Below are 12,148 nucleotides of genomic sequence, written 5' to 3'. Positions count from 1 at the left end.
CCTCCGGTGCACCCCATGGAGTATCATTGTAAACCGATATAGCGCCGACTTCTAAGGCGTGGAGCAAGATTGAAAAGACCAATCCTCAACCGAGATGCAGGAGCGCGAATGGAGATAACCTTTGGAAGAAGACCTTCGAGTAGATTATCTTCTAAAATCTACTCAAAGGTCGGGGGCTACACCCATTGGGTGCACCTCCGGTGCACCCAATGAAGTCCAGAATCTTACAATCCAAAATGCCGACCTCTAAGGCACAAGCACAAAACTAAACTTTGGTCGAACGAGTGATCAGAGCAAGAGAAGACAGCAGGGAGTCATTTTTTGGACCTTGGATCTTTGAGTTGATTACCTCTAAATCGACCCAAAGATCGGGGGCTTGTGGGGGATAGATATCCCCTGGGTCCACTAAAGAAGTAAAAGGCCTCACGAAAGGCCCAAGGGCCCAACAATTCGTAAGGTCATTCTTTCGTGGGCCTAGGGAAAGGCAACCAACAAAGAAGAGAAGACGCGAGACTGGACTGGTGCAAACCCGGACGGCCCACAACGTCGAACGAATGAATCACAACAGAGACCCGACTTTCCCGCACTGAAGCCCCCAGGCAACGGAGCCATGCGAGGATAAGTCGGCGAAGATTACGTAGGGATAAACTCAAGAGGTTCACTATCTTTTAGCTGCTTGATGTTATCATATCACATGTACTGCCCCACGGTCGAGTATATAAGGCCTAGGGGCACCCCTTCAGATCGATCGACCCTGTTTTACTTAGCCACCCACGTAAACTCTCTGCGCCCTCTATCCAGAGAACCCTCTTGTAACCACGCTCATATACTCACCAGGACGTAGGGTGTTACGCACTTCTAAGCGGCCCGAACCTGCAAATCTTGTCCATTGTCCCTCGTGCGATCGGCACGAACCATTTTGCTACAGTCGTTGACACCGTCCTACTCCTAAAAACACCTTGAGGGGCAACCCCGGGTGTGCGGTCGGACCCAAAACACCGACAACTGCGCTGCCTTTAAATTCTCTCAAACCATCCTGATGTTCTCTTCGACTTCAAGCAAAATATCTGGACTGAACACCTGTCTTTCACCAGGCTGATCCCAATGCAACGGAGTTCTGCAATTCCTCCCATAGAGCGCTTCAAATGGTGACATCTTCAGACTGGCTTGGTAGCTATTGTTGTATGAGAATTCTGCATATGGTAATCTCTTGTGCCAACCTATCTTGTGTTTCATGTCTTCCATCTCCCGACGCTTCCTTTCTGTCATGATTGCTTTGTCTATCAGATGCTAGAAGGTAGGGAAGGTGTGGTTCATCAGCTGATAGTGGAGGGGATCAACCAATCCTCTCAAGAAGCGGTACTGCCTCTTGGCATCCGTGTTGACATCCTCTGGGGCATAACGCGACAGTTGCAGAAACTTGTCCATGTACTCATTGATGGATAGGGGACCTGGCTTCAAGGCGAGGAACTCCTCCTTCCTCACTATCATCAGTCCCTCGGGCACATGGTAGCGATGGAAGTTATCCCTGAACTCCTCCTAAGTGATGGCTTCAGGGTTGGCATGGGTGGCGAGGTAGGACTCCCAGAAAGACTGTGCTGCTCCCCTCAGCTGTCGGGGACCATACAACACATTCTCACGATCGTTGTACTGGGCAGTGTGCAACTCACGCTCCACGGTACGCAGCCAATCTTTAGCTTCCATGGGATCGGCAGAATGGGCAAAGACTGGGGGATGGCCCATCATGAACTCTGTCCGCTTGTCTCTGGGCACTTGTGGCATCTGGACTTGCACTGGAGGCTGAGGCGGTGGTGGCTGCTACTGCACCTGCTGCATGGCTGCTAATGTTTGACCAATTGCCTGGACTGCTTGGGTCTTCATCCAGAACATCTGCTCGATAGTCATCAGGGGTGGCGATGGCAAATGCTGCTGCGGGGCTGCTTCCTCTTGGGGTGCCTGCTGTTCAGGATGAGCACGCCTCACACCTCTGCGCCTATTCTCAGACATCTGTAGAAATCACACACATATATCAAATTTTTGACTTGGCAGTCTTTCAGCATAAGAAAAGATGTATAGAAAATCTTCATAGCACTGAACAAATGACCATCTTCACTGACAGCTTCTCAGATAAAGAGGAAAGTAGAAATAAATGGATTACCCAACTAAATAACTGACTTTATTAATAACTACACCAAGCTGCAGGGGATACCCACACCTTGGTGACAATCATTACAAAGATCCAACTTCAGTACATGTCCTTCATAACAAGCATCCAACATAAAATAAGCAAACTAACTCTAACTAGACTGACTAGACTGAGACACTGAACTAAGAATTATTACAGACTCCGACTCTGTCAATCTAGGGATCCAAATCTATCCGGGTCCTGCAGTCTAGGGTACCATAGTCGAAGCGACCACGGGGCGGTTAACGGTAAGGGTGCTGAATCTCGACAGGGGCGGGAGAACCACCATCCAGATAGTGGCGTGCTGCGCACTCAGCACGCAATTCCGCAACCTCTGCCCGAACCTTGCCCAACTCGTCAAGGGTGTGGTCCAACTCTGTGTTGAGCACGGCGGCCAAGTTGACCATGTTGTTCAGCCTGGGATTGCCCTCACCCACTGGCGAGACAATCACACCTCCAACACTGCCGGTCGAACGACGAGGGTAGTACTTCAAGTTGAGGCCATCAGCTACCCCGCTGAACAACGAGCAATACTGAGAAAGTGCTCGTCGTGCTGCATCTTGCATGGCTGCCTCGGCAGTATCCCTCTCAGTAATAGAATAGTGCTCTGAAAAGGCTTCTGCACCCCGGAGATCATCGTCCGGACGGCGCACCAAACAAGTAGCCTCCCACTGGTCCGGGTATAGCCCTCAACGATGCTGGTAGACTACACAACGGTACTCGATAGGCCATGTGTGTCGGTCGAAGGCCTGACGCAGCAAGGTATCGAGAGCGTCGTGGAAGTGACACCCGTGAGCGGTGTCACGAGTGATGGGTCTAGCGATCCATCCCTCTAGCTCCGGCTCCTCCGAGGGCTCCATGTCGTGGCTCGAACTGCCACCGGCGTCGTCGTCGTCTCCGTCTCCGTCAGGGTCTCCTCCAGCAGCTGGGATGTCCTGAGGTGGTGTAGGGGGCATCTCTGGCTGAGGTGCAGGGGAAGGAGGCCTCTCAGACTCCACCTCCTGTTGAGGCAAGGGGAAGAGTCCTGCTGCTCCTAGTCCTGCTCCTGCTCCTCGTGCAGGCGACGATGCAGTCTCTCCAGCTGGCTAGACTGACCTGACATCGTGCACCTGATACGGGCCATCTACAAAAAGACATCGTAAGCACAAGAGTAAGAGTGGAACTATGAGACCATAAAGTAAACAGAAAGAAAAGTGAGACAACTTTTGAGATGAGTAAATAACATAGAGTTGGTCAAGATGACCAACTTTGAAAGAACTCTAAGGTCAAGGTAAGAGTAGGGGTCTATAGTCCTTAGGTCGACCATTCTAGTCTAGGTTAGCGGTCCTACAGTCAGCAAGGCTTTGATACCACTTATGTCACACCCAGTTTTGGAAGGTAAACCAAATGCGAACCTTGTACGTGCCAAGATCAGAAACTCACATACACAACGATTACATAATTGGACATCATCACACAATGCTCGAAATAAATAGCGGAAAGATACTTTATTACATCAAGATGTCAGAGACATCCACATAGTCTATTACATAACCATTGTTCAACATAATTATCAAAGTGCGGAAATACGAAACTTAGATGTTAAGCCTACACAGGCAGCTGACTGGGGGTTTGCCACTAATAAAGGACTAGAACTCGTCATATTCCTAGAACTCCTCGAAGTGATCCATGTTGCCAGCATCACCTCCTGAGCACTGAGTACACTGGGGACAACCTGGGGTGGGGGTGGTGTGTAAAGCAAGGGTGAGTACACATCAACATACTCAGCAAATGTCCTGTTTGGCTATAGTGGACTAGCTGTATATGGAGTTGAGGTCAAGCAGTTGCTTTTAGTTGGTCAAGTATTTATTACTATTAGTAGAGCCAAGTTTTAGTAATCAACCCAGTTATTACCCAGAAGTACCTCCTCAAAAGAGGAAATACCAGAGATCAGATTTTATAACATCATTATTAACCATCATCATAAAAGTATCCAAAGTTCTTCAAATCAAAGAGGATCCCAAGGCTGCTCTTAACCGTGAGCTCGGCTGATATACTAGTTTTTAACACTCTGTAGAGGTTGTACACTTTACCCACAAGTCGTGATCCCTTTCCAGCCTGGGTTGTACAGACCCGATCTTCACTACCAAGGTGAATGGCTAGAGATGCACTACATAGCCTTTACAAAGACTCCCCTGGTGCATAGTTGCTCGTTAGGTTTCGCCAGTCGTACAAATGCAGTACACCTCCCCAAGGTGGGTGACTAACAAAACCAAATCGAAAGAACCTCTGCACCCCAACCTTGGCAGAGTGAGCACTACGCCCCGGCCCCCATTGACGGCCCTCCGGCAAAGCCAACTATACCCCCAGGTTCATCTAATTAATCAACTAAGGGCGTCCCATTCCACCCTCATGGTTGTACTGTTATCCCGGGTGGTCACTCCACGAATAGGTCCTTACGGAGAGGTACTCAGGAAAAAGGCCTGAGCCCCCTAAGGTATCACAAGATCATCCACATAATCAGGATAACAGTATCGTATCATAAATGTTCACATCATGTTCATTGATTAAGTTAAGGCAATAGCAACATGCTAACCATGATAACCCAAAAGGTAAACAAAGGTAAGGTAAATACAGACTAGTCAATCCTTAGGTTTCATAAAGTAATGCGGTACAGTGAATTATAAAGTATGTAGGACATAATAGGTTAGAGGACACTTGCCTTAACCAGGTTGTTGCTCAGGGAGGTCTCCAACAACACACTCAGGAACCTCGGACTGCTCGTTGTCTAAATAAAGCGAGCATGCATTCAATACATTTGGAAAGTACAAATGAACATCGCACCAAACATGTACAAACATTGGAACACATCTTAAAAAGACACAATACTACATAAGGGATAATGAATTCAAAGTATAACATAAACTATAACATACATTAACTTTATTTGAAAATAGATTACTATTTCCCCTAAATGTTACTTACAAGTACATAAACATAGTTCAACATATTTTATTGTGACCTAAAATTTAGAACAGAGATGAACTTATGTAATACATATTATTAATCTCACAAGCTTAAACAAGTTTAAATCTCTAAGGTTCTCCTCTTATTTATTTTATTAAATAAATAAAGCAGACATCTACATTAGTTTATATTCAATCCTAAAAATTAGAGTGTACAGACAGTAAATGAAACCATTTTATTTCAACAGAGAATAATTCTATGAACATTTTGCAATTTGAATCACTAAATTTGGAGTTCATATGCAAAAGTTATGAAATAAACAAGTTTAGGAATTAAAAATATGAAATTAGGGCTAATTCTGTTAATATTTAAAAGTCCACGGTAAAATCTGCAAGATTATAGGGGCCTGCGCGCGAAAACCAGGGACAGCGGGTTGATTTCTAATAAACCGAGGGTCTCTTTAAGAAAACTACCGCGCGAAGGGGTATCGGGTTAATCTAACCGCTAGATCAGAAACCGACGGCCGAGATTAGATCTGCGGCCAAAAGCGCGCACGCGAGCGGACGAGCGCTGACAGGCGGGCCAGGGAGTGTCAACGACAGAGGGGGAGAGCGCGCTAACCGAGCGGGCCCAGCGCCAGGGGGGTTGGGCGCTGACAGGCGGGCCAGGGAGTCAGGGCGTGCGTGTGCGAAGCGTTAGCCGTGATCTGAGTCGTTCCATCTAAATCGGACGGAGGGGATCAGACCATGGGAAACAAACGGCTGCGGGCGGCGCCGCTCCTCTCCACGGCGGTGAAGTCGCCGGAGTTGAGGCTGGCGCGAGCTAGGGTTGCTCCGGGGTCGCCGGAGTTGGGCAGAGAGGAAGAGGGTGCCACAGCGAACTCAATGGCGGGGAAGAGGCCACGAATCCACGGGCAGAGAGGGAAGAACGGCGGTGAGAAAGCCTCGGGCGAGCCGGAGTAACTCCGGTGAGCCATTCCGTCCACGGGGAGGGGAATTAAGGCGCGCTAAGGCCTTGGCTAACTTCAGCAGAGGCAGGGGTGACACAGGGACCTACTCCGGTGAACTAAACCAGGCTAAATCGGCCGGTCACCACGCGAGCACGGCGGTCCGCCGCGGCCGAGCACCGGCGAAGGTGAAATTGGCCGAACACAGGGCGCAATAGGGGAAATTAGGCACGGGGACGGGTGTCTCACCTCGGGCGGAGCTCGAGGAGGCTTGCAGCGGTCTCTGGCGAGCTAGATGGCCGGGAACACGGGCGCGGGTCTCCAGCGGCGGCTGGCGTCGTGGGCAGAGCGCGAGAGAGGGTGGAGCTAAGCGAAATGAGGCGAGGGGTGTGCGCGGGGCACTGGCGGGGCTCTAAGAAGGGAGCTGGGCGCGTGGGCGGCCGTCGTGGCCGAGAAATCCGGCGGCGTGCGCGAATGCGCACGCGCCGATCCACGGCGAGCGCGGAGGGGGCGAAACTGATAGGGCAGGCCCACGGCACAGAGAGAGAAGAAAGGGACGCGCGGGGCAACGGCTCGGCGACTGGCGATCCGGGCTCGCGAGACAGAGAGAGAGAGATGGAGCGAACGGGCGAAGAAAACTGGCGACGACAGGTTGCCCCCATTGGGCAGCGAGCAAGAGAGGGAGGGCACGCGCGAGGGAGAGCTGTCGCTGATAGGCGGGGTCCGCCTGTCAGGCGGCGCGGGCGCGCGGGCGCGCGGCCTGGCTCGGCTTAGTGGGCCGACTGGGCTTCTTTCTCCTTTTCTTTTTCTCTAGATTTTCTAACTCCTTTTTTATTTCTTTTTCTATAGGGTTTTCAAATCCAAATTCAAACTAGGTTTCAAATTCAAATAAATTCAAACTTGTGCAACACTTCAAAGAATATTTTAAGCTCGGCATGATGCAACATATCATGACTCATAAGGTTTTGACAAAAATAAATAATTAACCTCCACTAGTTTAAGCTATTTCTAATCAAAAAGAAAAAAGGGAGAAAGAATCTAGAGAGATAAAGCCTAGAGTGAGAAAAAGAAGAGTAACACATGGTTTTGGGTGGTAATTAGAAAGAAATTTTATACCCCCAAAATCTGGGTGTTACATCGCGAGGGAGAGAGGGCGGGTGCGGCTGACGGGTGGGGTCGGGCTGTCAGGGGAGAGCGCGGCGCCGAGGGAGATGGGCCGCGTGGGCCGCGAGGGAGGGAGGAGTGCGGGCGCGAGGGAGAGAGGGGGGAGCTTGGGCTGGATTCGACCCAGTCAAGAGGGAAGGGTTTTCTTTTTTTCTTTTCCATTTTCTTTTCACTTTCCTTTCCCTTAATCTCTGTTTCCTTTTAACAAATATTCATCTAAATTTTCTAGGTGCCCAAAATGAAATATTCTATGTGAAGTGCTACTAGCAATCATGGTGTATGCATATGATGAATATAATGCTTCATGAGATGGGGTCTTAAGAGATAAATAATAAAAAAAGGAAGGGGTTAGGAGTTTAGGGTTTCTAACCTTGGAAATCAAAATTGGGATGTTACAACACCAAACACACATACCGGTATGTTTTTTTGCTTTGTGGATGAGAATTTATTTGTCGTTCTTGTTTTCTCGCTAATGTATCTCATATATTTTGTATAGACCTATCACTGTCACTATGACGGATTGAAACAATATCACGATTCTTCCAACATGCCTGAATACTATCAATATGACTTGAGATGAACATGTGAGTATTGTGAAATAAGTCGACCTACGTGTCGTTGCCTCGTTGGAGAGTTGTAAAAGAACTTGTATTTGAGTGTATGTTGTATGTTATTTTGGTGAACACACGTCGTGTGGATCAATTAATATTTATTGTTCGATGTGAATTGAGCAAACTACAAATAAATATTGTCAAATTTTTCCATTTTTCTATAAAAACAGCAAAAATCGTTCGTTTCGCGGTTAACCGGTGGTTTTTCACCGGTTTTTCGCTGGTAAACCGTTTCAAATTTAAATTGATTTGAATTGGTCAAACCGGCTGGTTTTTACCGGTTTCCACCGGTTTACCGTCGATAAACCGTTACCGCTGGGTAGCGGTTTTATCAGAGTAAACGGTTTCGTAAACCGTGATCCAACCCTGGCACAGAGTGACAAGCTGATAGCTCGCACTCTTGGGTAGGGAAAAGTAGCTTTCAAGCTAAAAAGGAGAAACAAAATTTATTTAGAAACAGTGAGAGTATATTTTATTATATTTTATTAAAATATTGTCTCTATATATAGTGAATCTCCAACCATTTTTCTTAGGTCTCGTTTGTTTCAATTCATTTTAAGGAATTAAAATCTAACTAATGGAGTAGGTTATTTTATAGAATGTGATAATAAAAAAATCCAAACTTTACATTTAGGCCTATCTTAAATTTTCTACTTCTTTCTCTATAGTATAGTTGTAGTGTACAACTAATTGTCCTATGTGATTAAATATAATATACAAATATATTACGTATAAAGATATATTAAGTTAATTAGTTTATGTCTAAATTATGATTACTAGAATGGAATTCAATTCAAACACGCCACAACGAATATTGCGAACGTCATCGTCAAACAAACATATCGAAGAAAAAGTAAACAAAAAAGAAAAAAACAAATTTCCTCTTCGTCCTCCACGTGCCAACGCCATGTACATCTTTTCAAGCTGGCCTAGATCCTCGCCCGCACGCTTGAGGACGCGGAGCTCCTCGGTCTCGCGCCTCGAGGGCGCGCAGGACGCGATTCTCGGATGCAAGATTGATGAGCTGGAGTTGCTCGGCCATGTGATTGACGAGCTCTTATGGCATGATTTGTGAGCTAGAGTTACTTGGTCACGCTGAGAGAACCTAGAGGGGGTGAATAGGTGATTCTGTAAATCAAACACTAAATAGCTACAAACTTGATTATAATGGTGTTAGTGCGAGTTAATCAAGTTGTTATGAAGCGAGCTCTTGCGAACACAAACAATCACAGAGAAGAGCAGCATAAGAGACACGGTGTTTTATCCCGTGGTTCGGCCAAGTATAACACTTGCCTACTTCCACGTTGTGGCGTCCCAATGGACGAGGGTTGCACTCAACCCCTTTCGAGTGATCCAATGATCAACTTGAATACCACGGCTTTTTGTTTAGTGTTCTTCTCTCGTTTGCGAGGAATCTCCACAAGTTGGAGCCTCTCGCCCTTACAATATAGATCACAAAGAAGCACAAGAGTAAGGGAGAAAAAGCAACACACACAAGACTCAAATCGCAACAAACACACGCACACAAGTGAAGAAGTGAGCACACAAACATGGCGCAGAGAGTTTACAACTCAAATGGTGCTCAAATCTCAAGAACGATGATCCGATTGCGTGATTGCAGAGTCTGGGAGTCTTAGGATGTTTCTTGCAAGCTTGGTGTTCTGCTTCATGCGCCTAGGGGTCCCTTTTATAGCCCCAAGGCAGCTAGGAGCCGTTGGAGATCAACTTGGAAGGCAATTCTTGCCTTCTGTCGAGTGGTGCACCGGACAGTCCGGTGCACCACCAGACAGCTACTGTAGCAGTCCTGTGCGCAATCCCCTTCCTTATCTGTCGCAACCGACCGTTGGGCCGACGGTCCCGTTGGCGCACCGGACACTATCCGGTGTGCCCAACCGACCGTTGGCGCGGGCCACGCGTCGCCCGCTGATTGCGCTAGTGAACGTTGGCTCGGGAGGCTCTGACTCATTGGACAGTCCGAAGATTTTTTTGCCGCGGCGCTTTCTCCTTTTCCCAAGAGCGACGAGTTCGACGCCGATGTACTTGGGCGCGGGCGTTGAAGACTCACCGGACAGTCCGGTGCACCACCGGACAGTCCGGTGATTTTTAGCCACGTCGCCCCGCCGATTCCCGAGAGCAGCCAGCTCACCGCCGAGCCAGCCTGGGGCACCGGACACTGTCTGGTGCACCACCGGACACTGTCTGGTGCACCACCGGACAGTCCGGTGTGCCAGGCTGGTGCTGGTTTTGGCTTATTTAGCCATTCTTTCTTCCATCCTTTTTATTTTCTTGGTCATGTCTCTAGCACTTAGATAAACATGTTAGTAACCAAAAACAATTGACTAAGTCTAGAGACATACCTTTCTCTTTGATTTACACTTCTCACTTAGTTAGCACATATGAACTCAAAACAATGTGTTGGGCATCTAATCACCAAAACAATTATAGAAATGTCCCAAGGGCACATTTCCCTTTCAATCTCCCCCTTTTTGGTGATTTATGCCAACACATTAAAAAGCAACTAAGAAGTGCAAATTTAAGACCAGATTTTTCTACCTTTAGTATTTGGCATATTTGGATCACTTTTGCCACCACTTGGTTTGTTTTTGCAAATCAAATCCTTTTTCCTATCTCTAAGTCAAACACACTTATTTGGGCAAATAGAGAGATATTGCAAGAGTAAAATTGATCAAGTGTCAAAAACTCCCCCTTTTCCCATAATCAAAATTCTCCCCCATAAGAGACCAAATTTTGCAATAAGAGTCATTTGTGCAAAATACAAATTCTAACTCTACTATTTTTGAAATTCACAAGTGGTTGGCTGATCCAGTTGATTTGGCCCTTAATTTCTCCCCCTTTGTCATTAAGCACCAAAACGGGAAAACTTTTGGCCCCTTTAACCCCATTGCCTCAACAAAATGTCAAATAAGAGCAAAAGGGCAATGAGAGCATTAGTATGAACTTGGAATTTAAATACACTTATATCGGAGTGCAGTGGAAGTCTTTTCATCGTCCAAGTTCATTTTCCCCTTCAATGGTCCTTCGAGACTACTTCAAGTGTACTCAAACAACAAGTTAGTCTCACAGGAATCAAGTTGTAGCTCATCTCCCCCTAAACATGTGCATCATTTGCAAACGGACTTGTGAGGTCCGGGGATGACTTGTACAACTTGAGCACCACAAATAAGCAATAAATGATTTAAATGCTCAAAGTAACATGATCAAAGGCATGAAACACATGTATGATATAGATCAATCCAAGTTACGCGAATCCAAGACATTTAGCTCACTACGCAACCTGCAAAACCTTTTCTCATCTAAAGGCTTGGTGAAGATATCAGCTAGTTGGTTCTCAGTGCTAATGTGGTAAACATCAATATCTCCCTTTTGCTGGTGGTCTCTCAGGAAGTGATGCCAGATGTCTATGTACTTAGTGTGGCTGTGTTCAACAGGATTATCCGCCAAGCGGATTGCACTCTCATTTTCACATAGGAGTGGGACTTTGCTCAGATTGTAGCTAAAGTCCCGAAGGGTTTGCCTCATCCAAAGCAGTTGCGCGCAACACTGTCCTGTGACAATGTACTCGGCCTCAGCGGTGGATAGGGCAACGGATGTTTGTTTCTTGTAACTCTAGGACACCAGGGACCTTCCTAGAAATTGGCACGTCCCTGATGTGCTCTTCCTATCAACCTTGCACCCGGCATAGTCGGAGTCTGAGTATCCAATTAAGTCAAAGGTAGACCCCTTTGGATACCAGATCTCGAAGCAAGGCGTAGAAACTAAATACCTAAGAATTCGCTTAACGGCCATAAGGTGACATTCCTAGGGGTCGGATTAAAATCTAGCACACATTCATACACTAAGCATAATGTCTGGTTTACTAGCACAAAGATAAAGTAATGAACCTATCATTGACCGGTATGCCTTTTGATCAACGGACTTACATCCTTTGTTGATGTCGAGATGTCCGTCAGTTCCCATTGGTGTCTTTGCGGGCTAAGCATCCTTCATTCCAAACCTCTTGAGAAGATCTTGAGTGTACTTCGTTTGGGAGATGAAGGTGCCGTCCTTGAGTTGCTTCACTTGGAATCCAAGGAAGTAGGTCAACTCGCCCATTATTGACATCTCGAACTTTTGCATCATCACCCTGCTACACTCCTCACAAGACTTTTGGTTAGTACAACCAAATATAATGTCATCGACATATATTTGGCAAACAAACAGATCACCATCACAAGTCTTTGTAAAAAGAGTGGGATCAGCTTTCCCAACCTTGAAAGCATTAGCAATTAAAAAATC

Source organism: Zea mays, chromosome 9 (assembly GCF_902167145.1).
Source record: "Zea mays cultivar B73 chromosome 9, Zm-B73-REFERENCE-NAM-5.0, whole genome shotgun sequence".
In the NCBI taxonomy this organism is placed as follows: Eukaryota; Viridiplantae; Streptophyta; class Magnoliopsida; order Poales; family Poaceae; genus Zea; species Zea mays.
The sequence above is the reverse complement of the archived record's forward strand: the minus strand, read 5'-3'. Positions refer to the sequence as shown.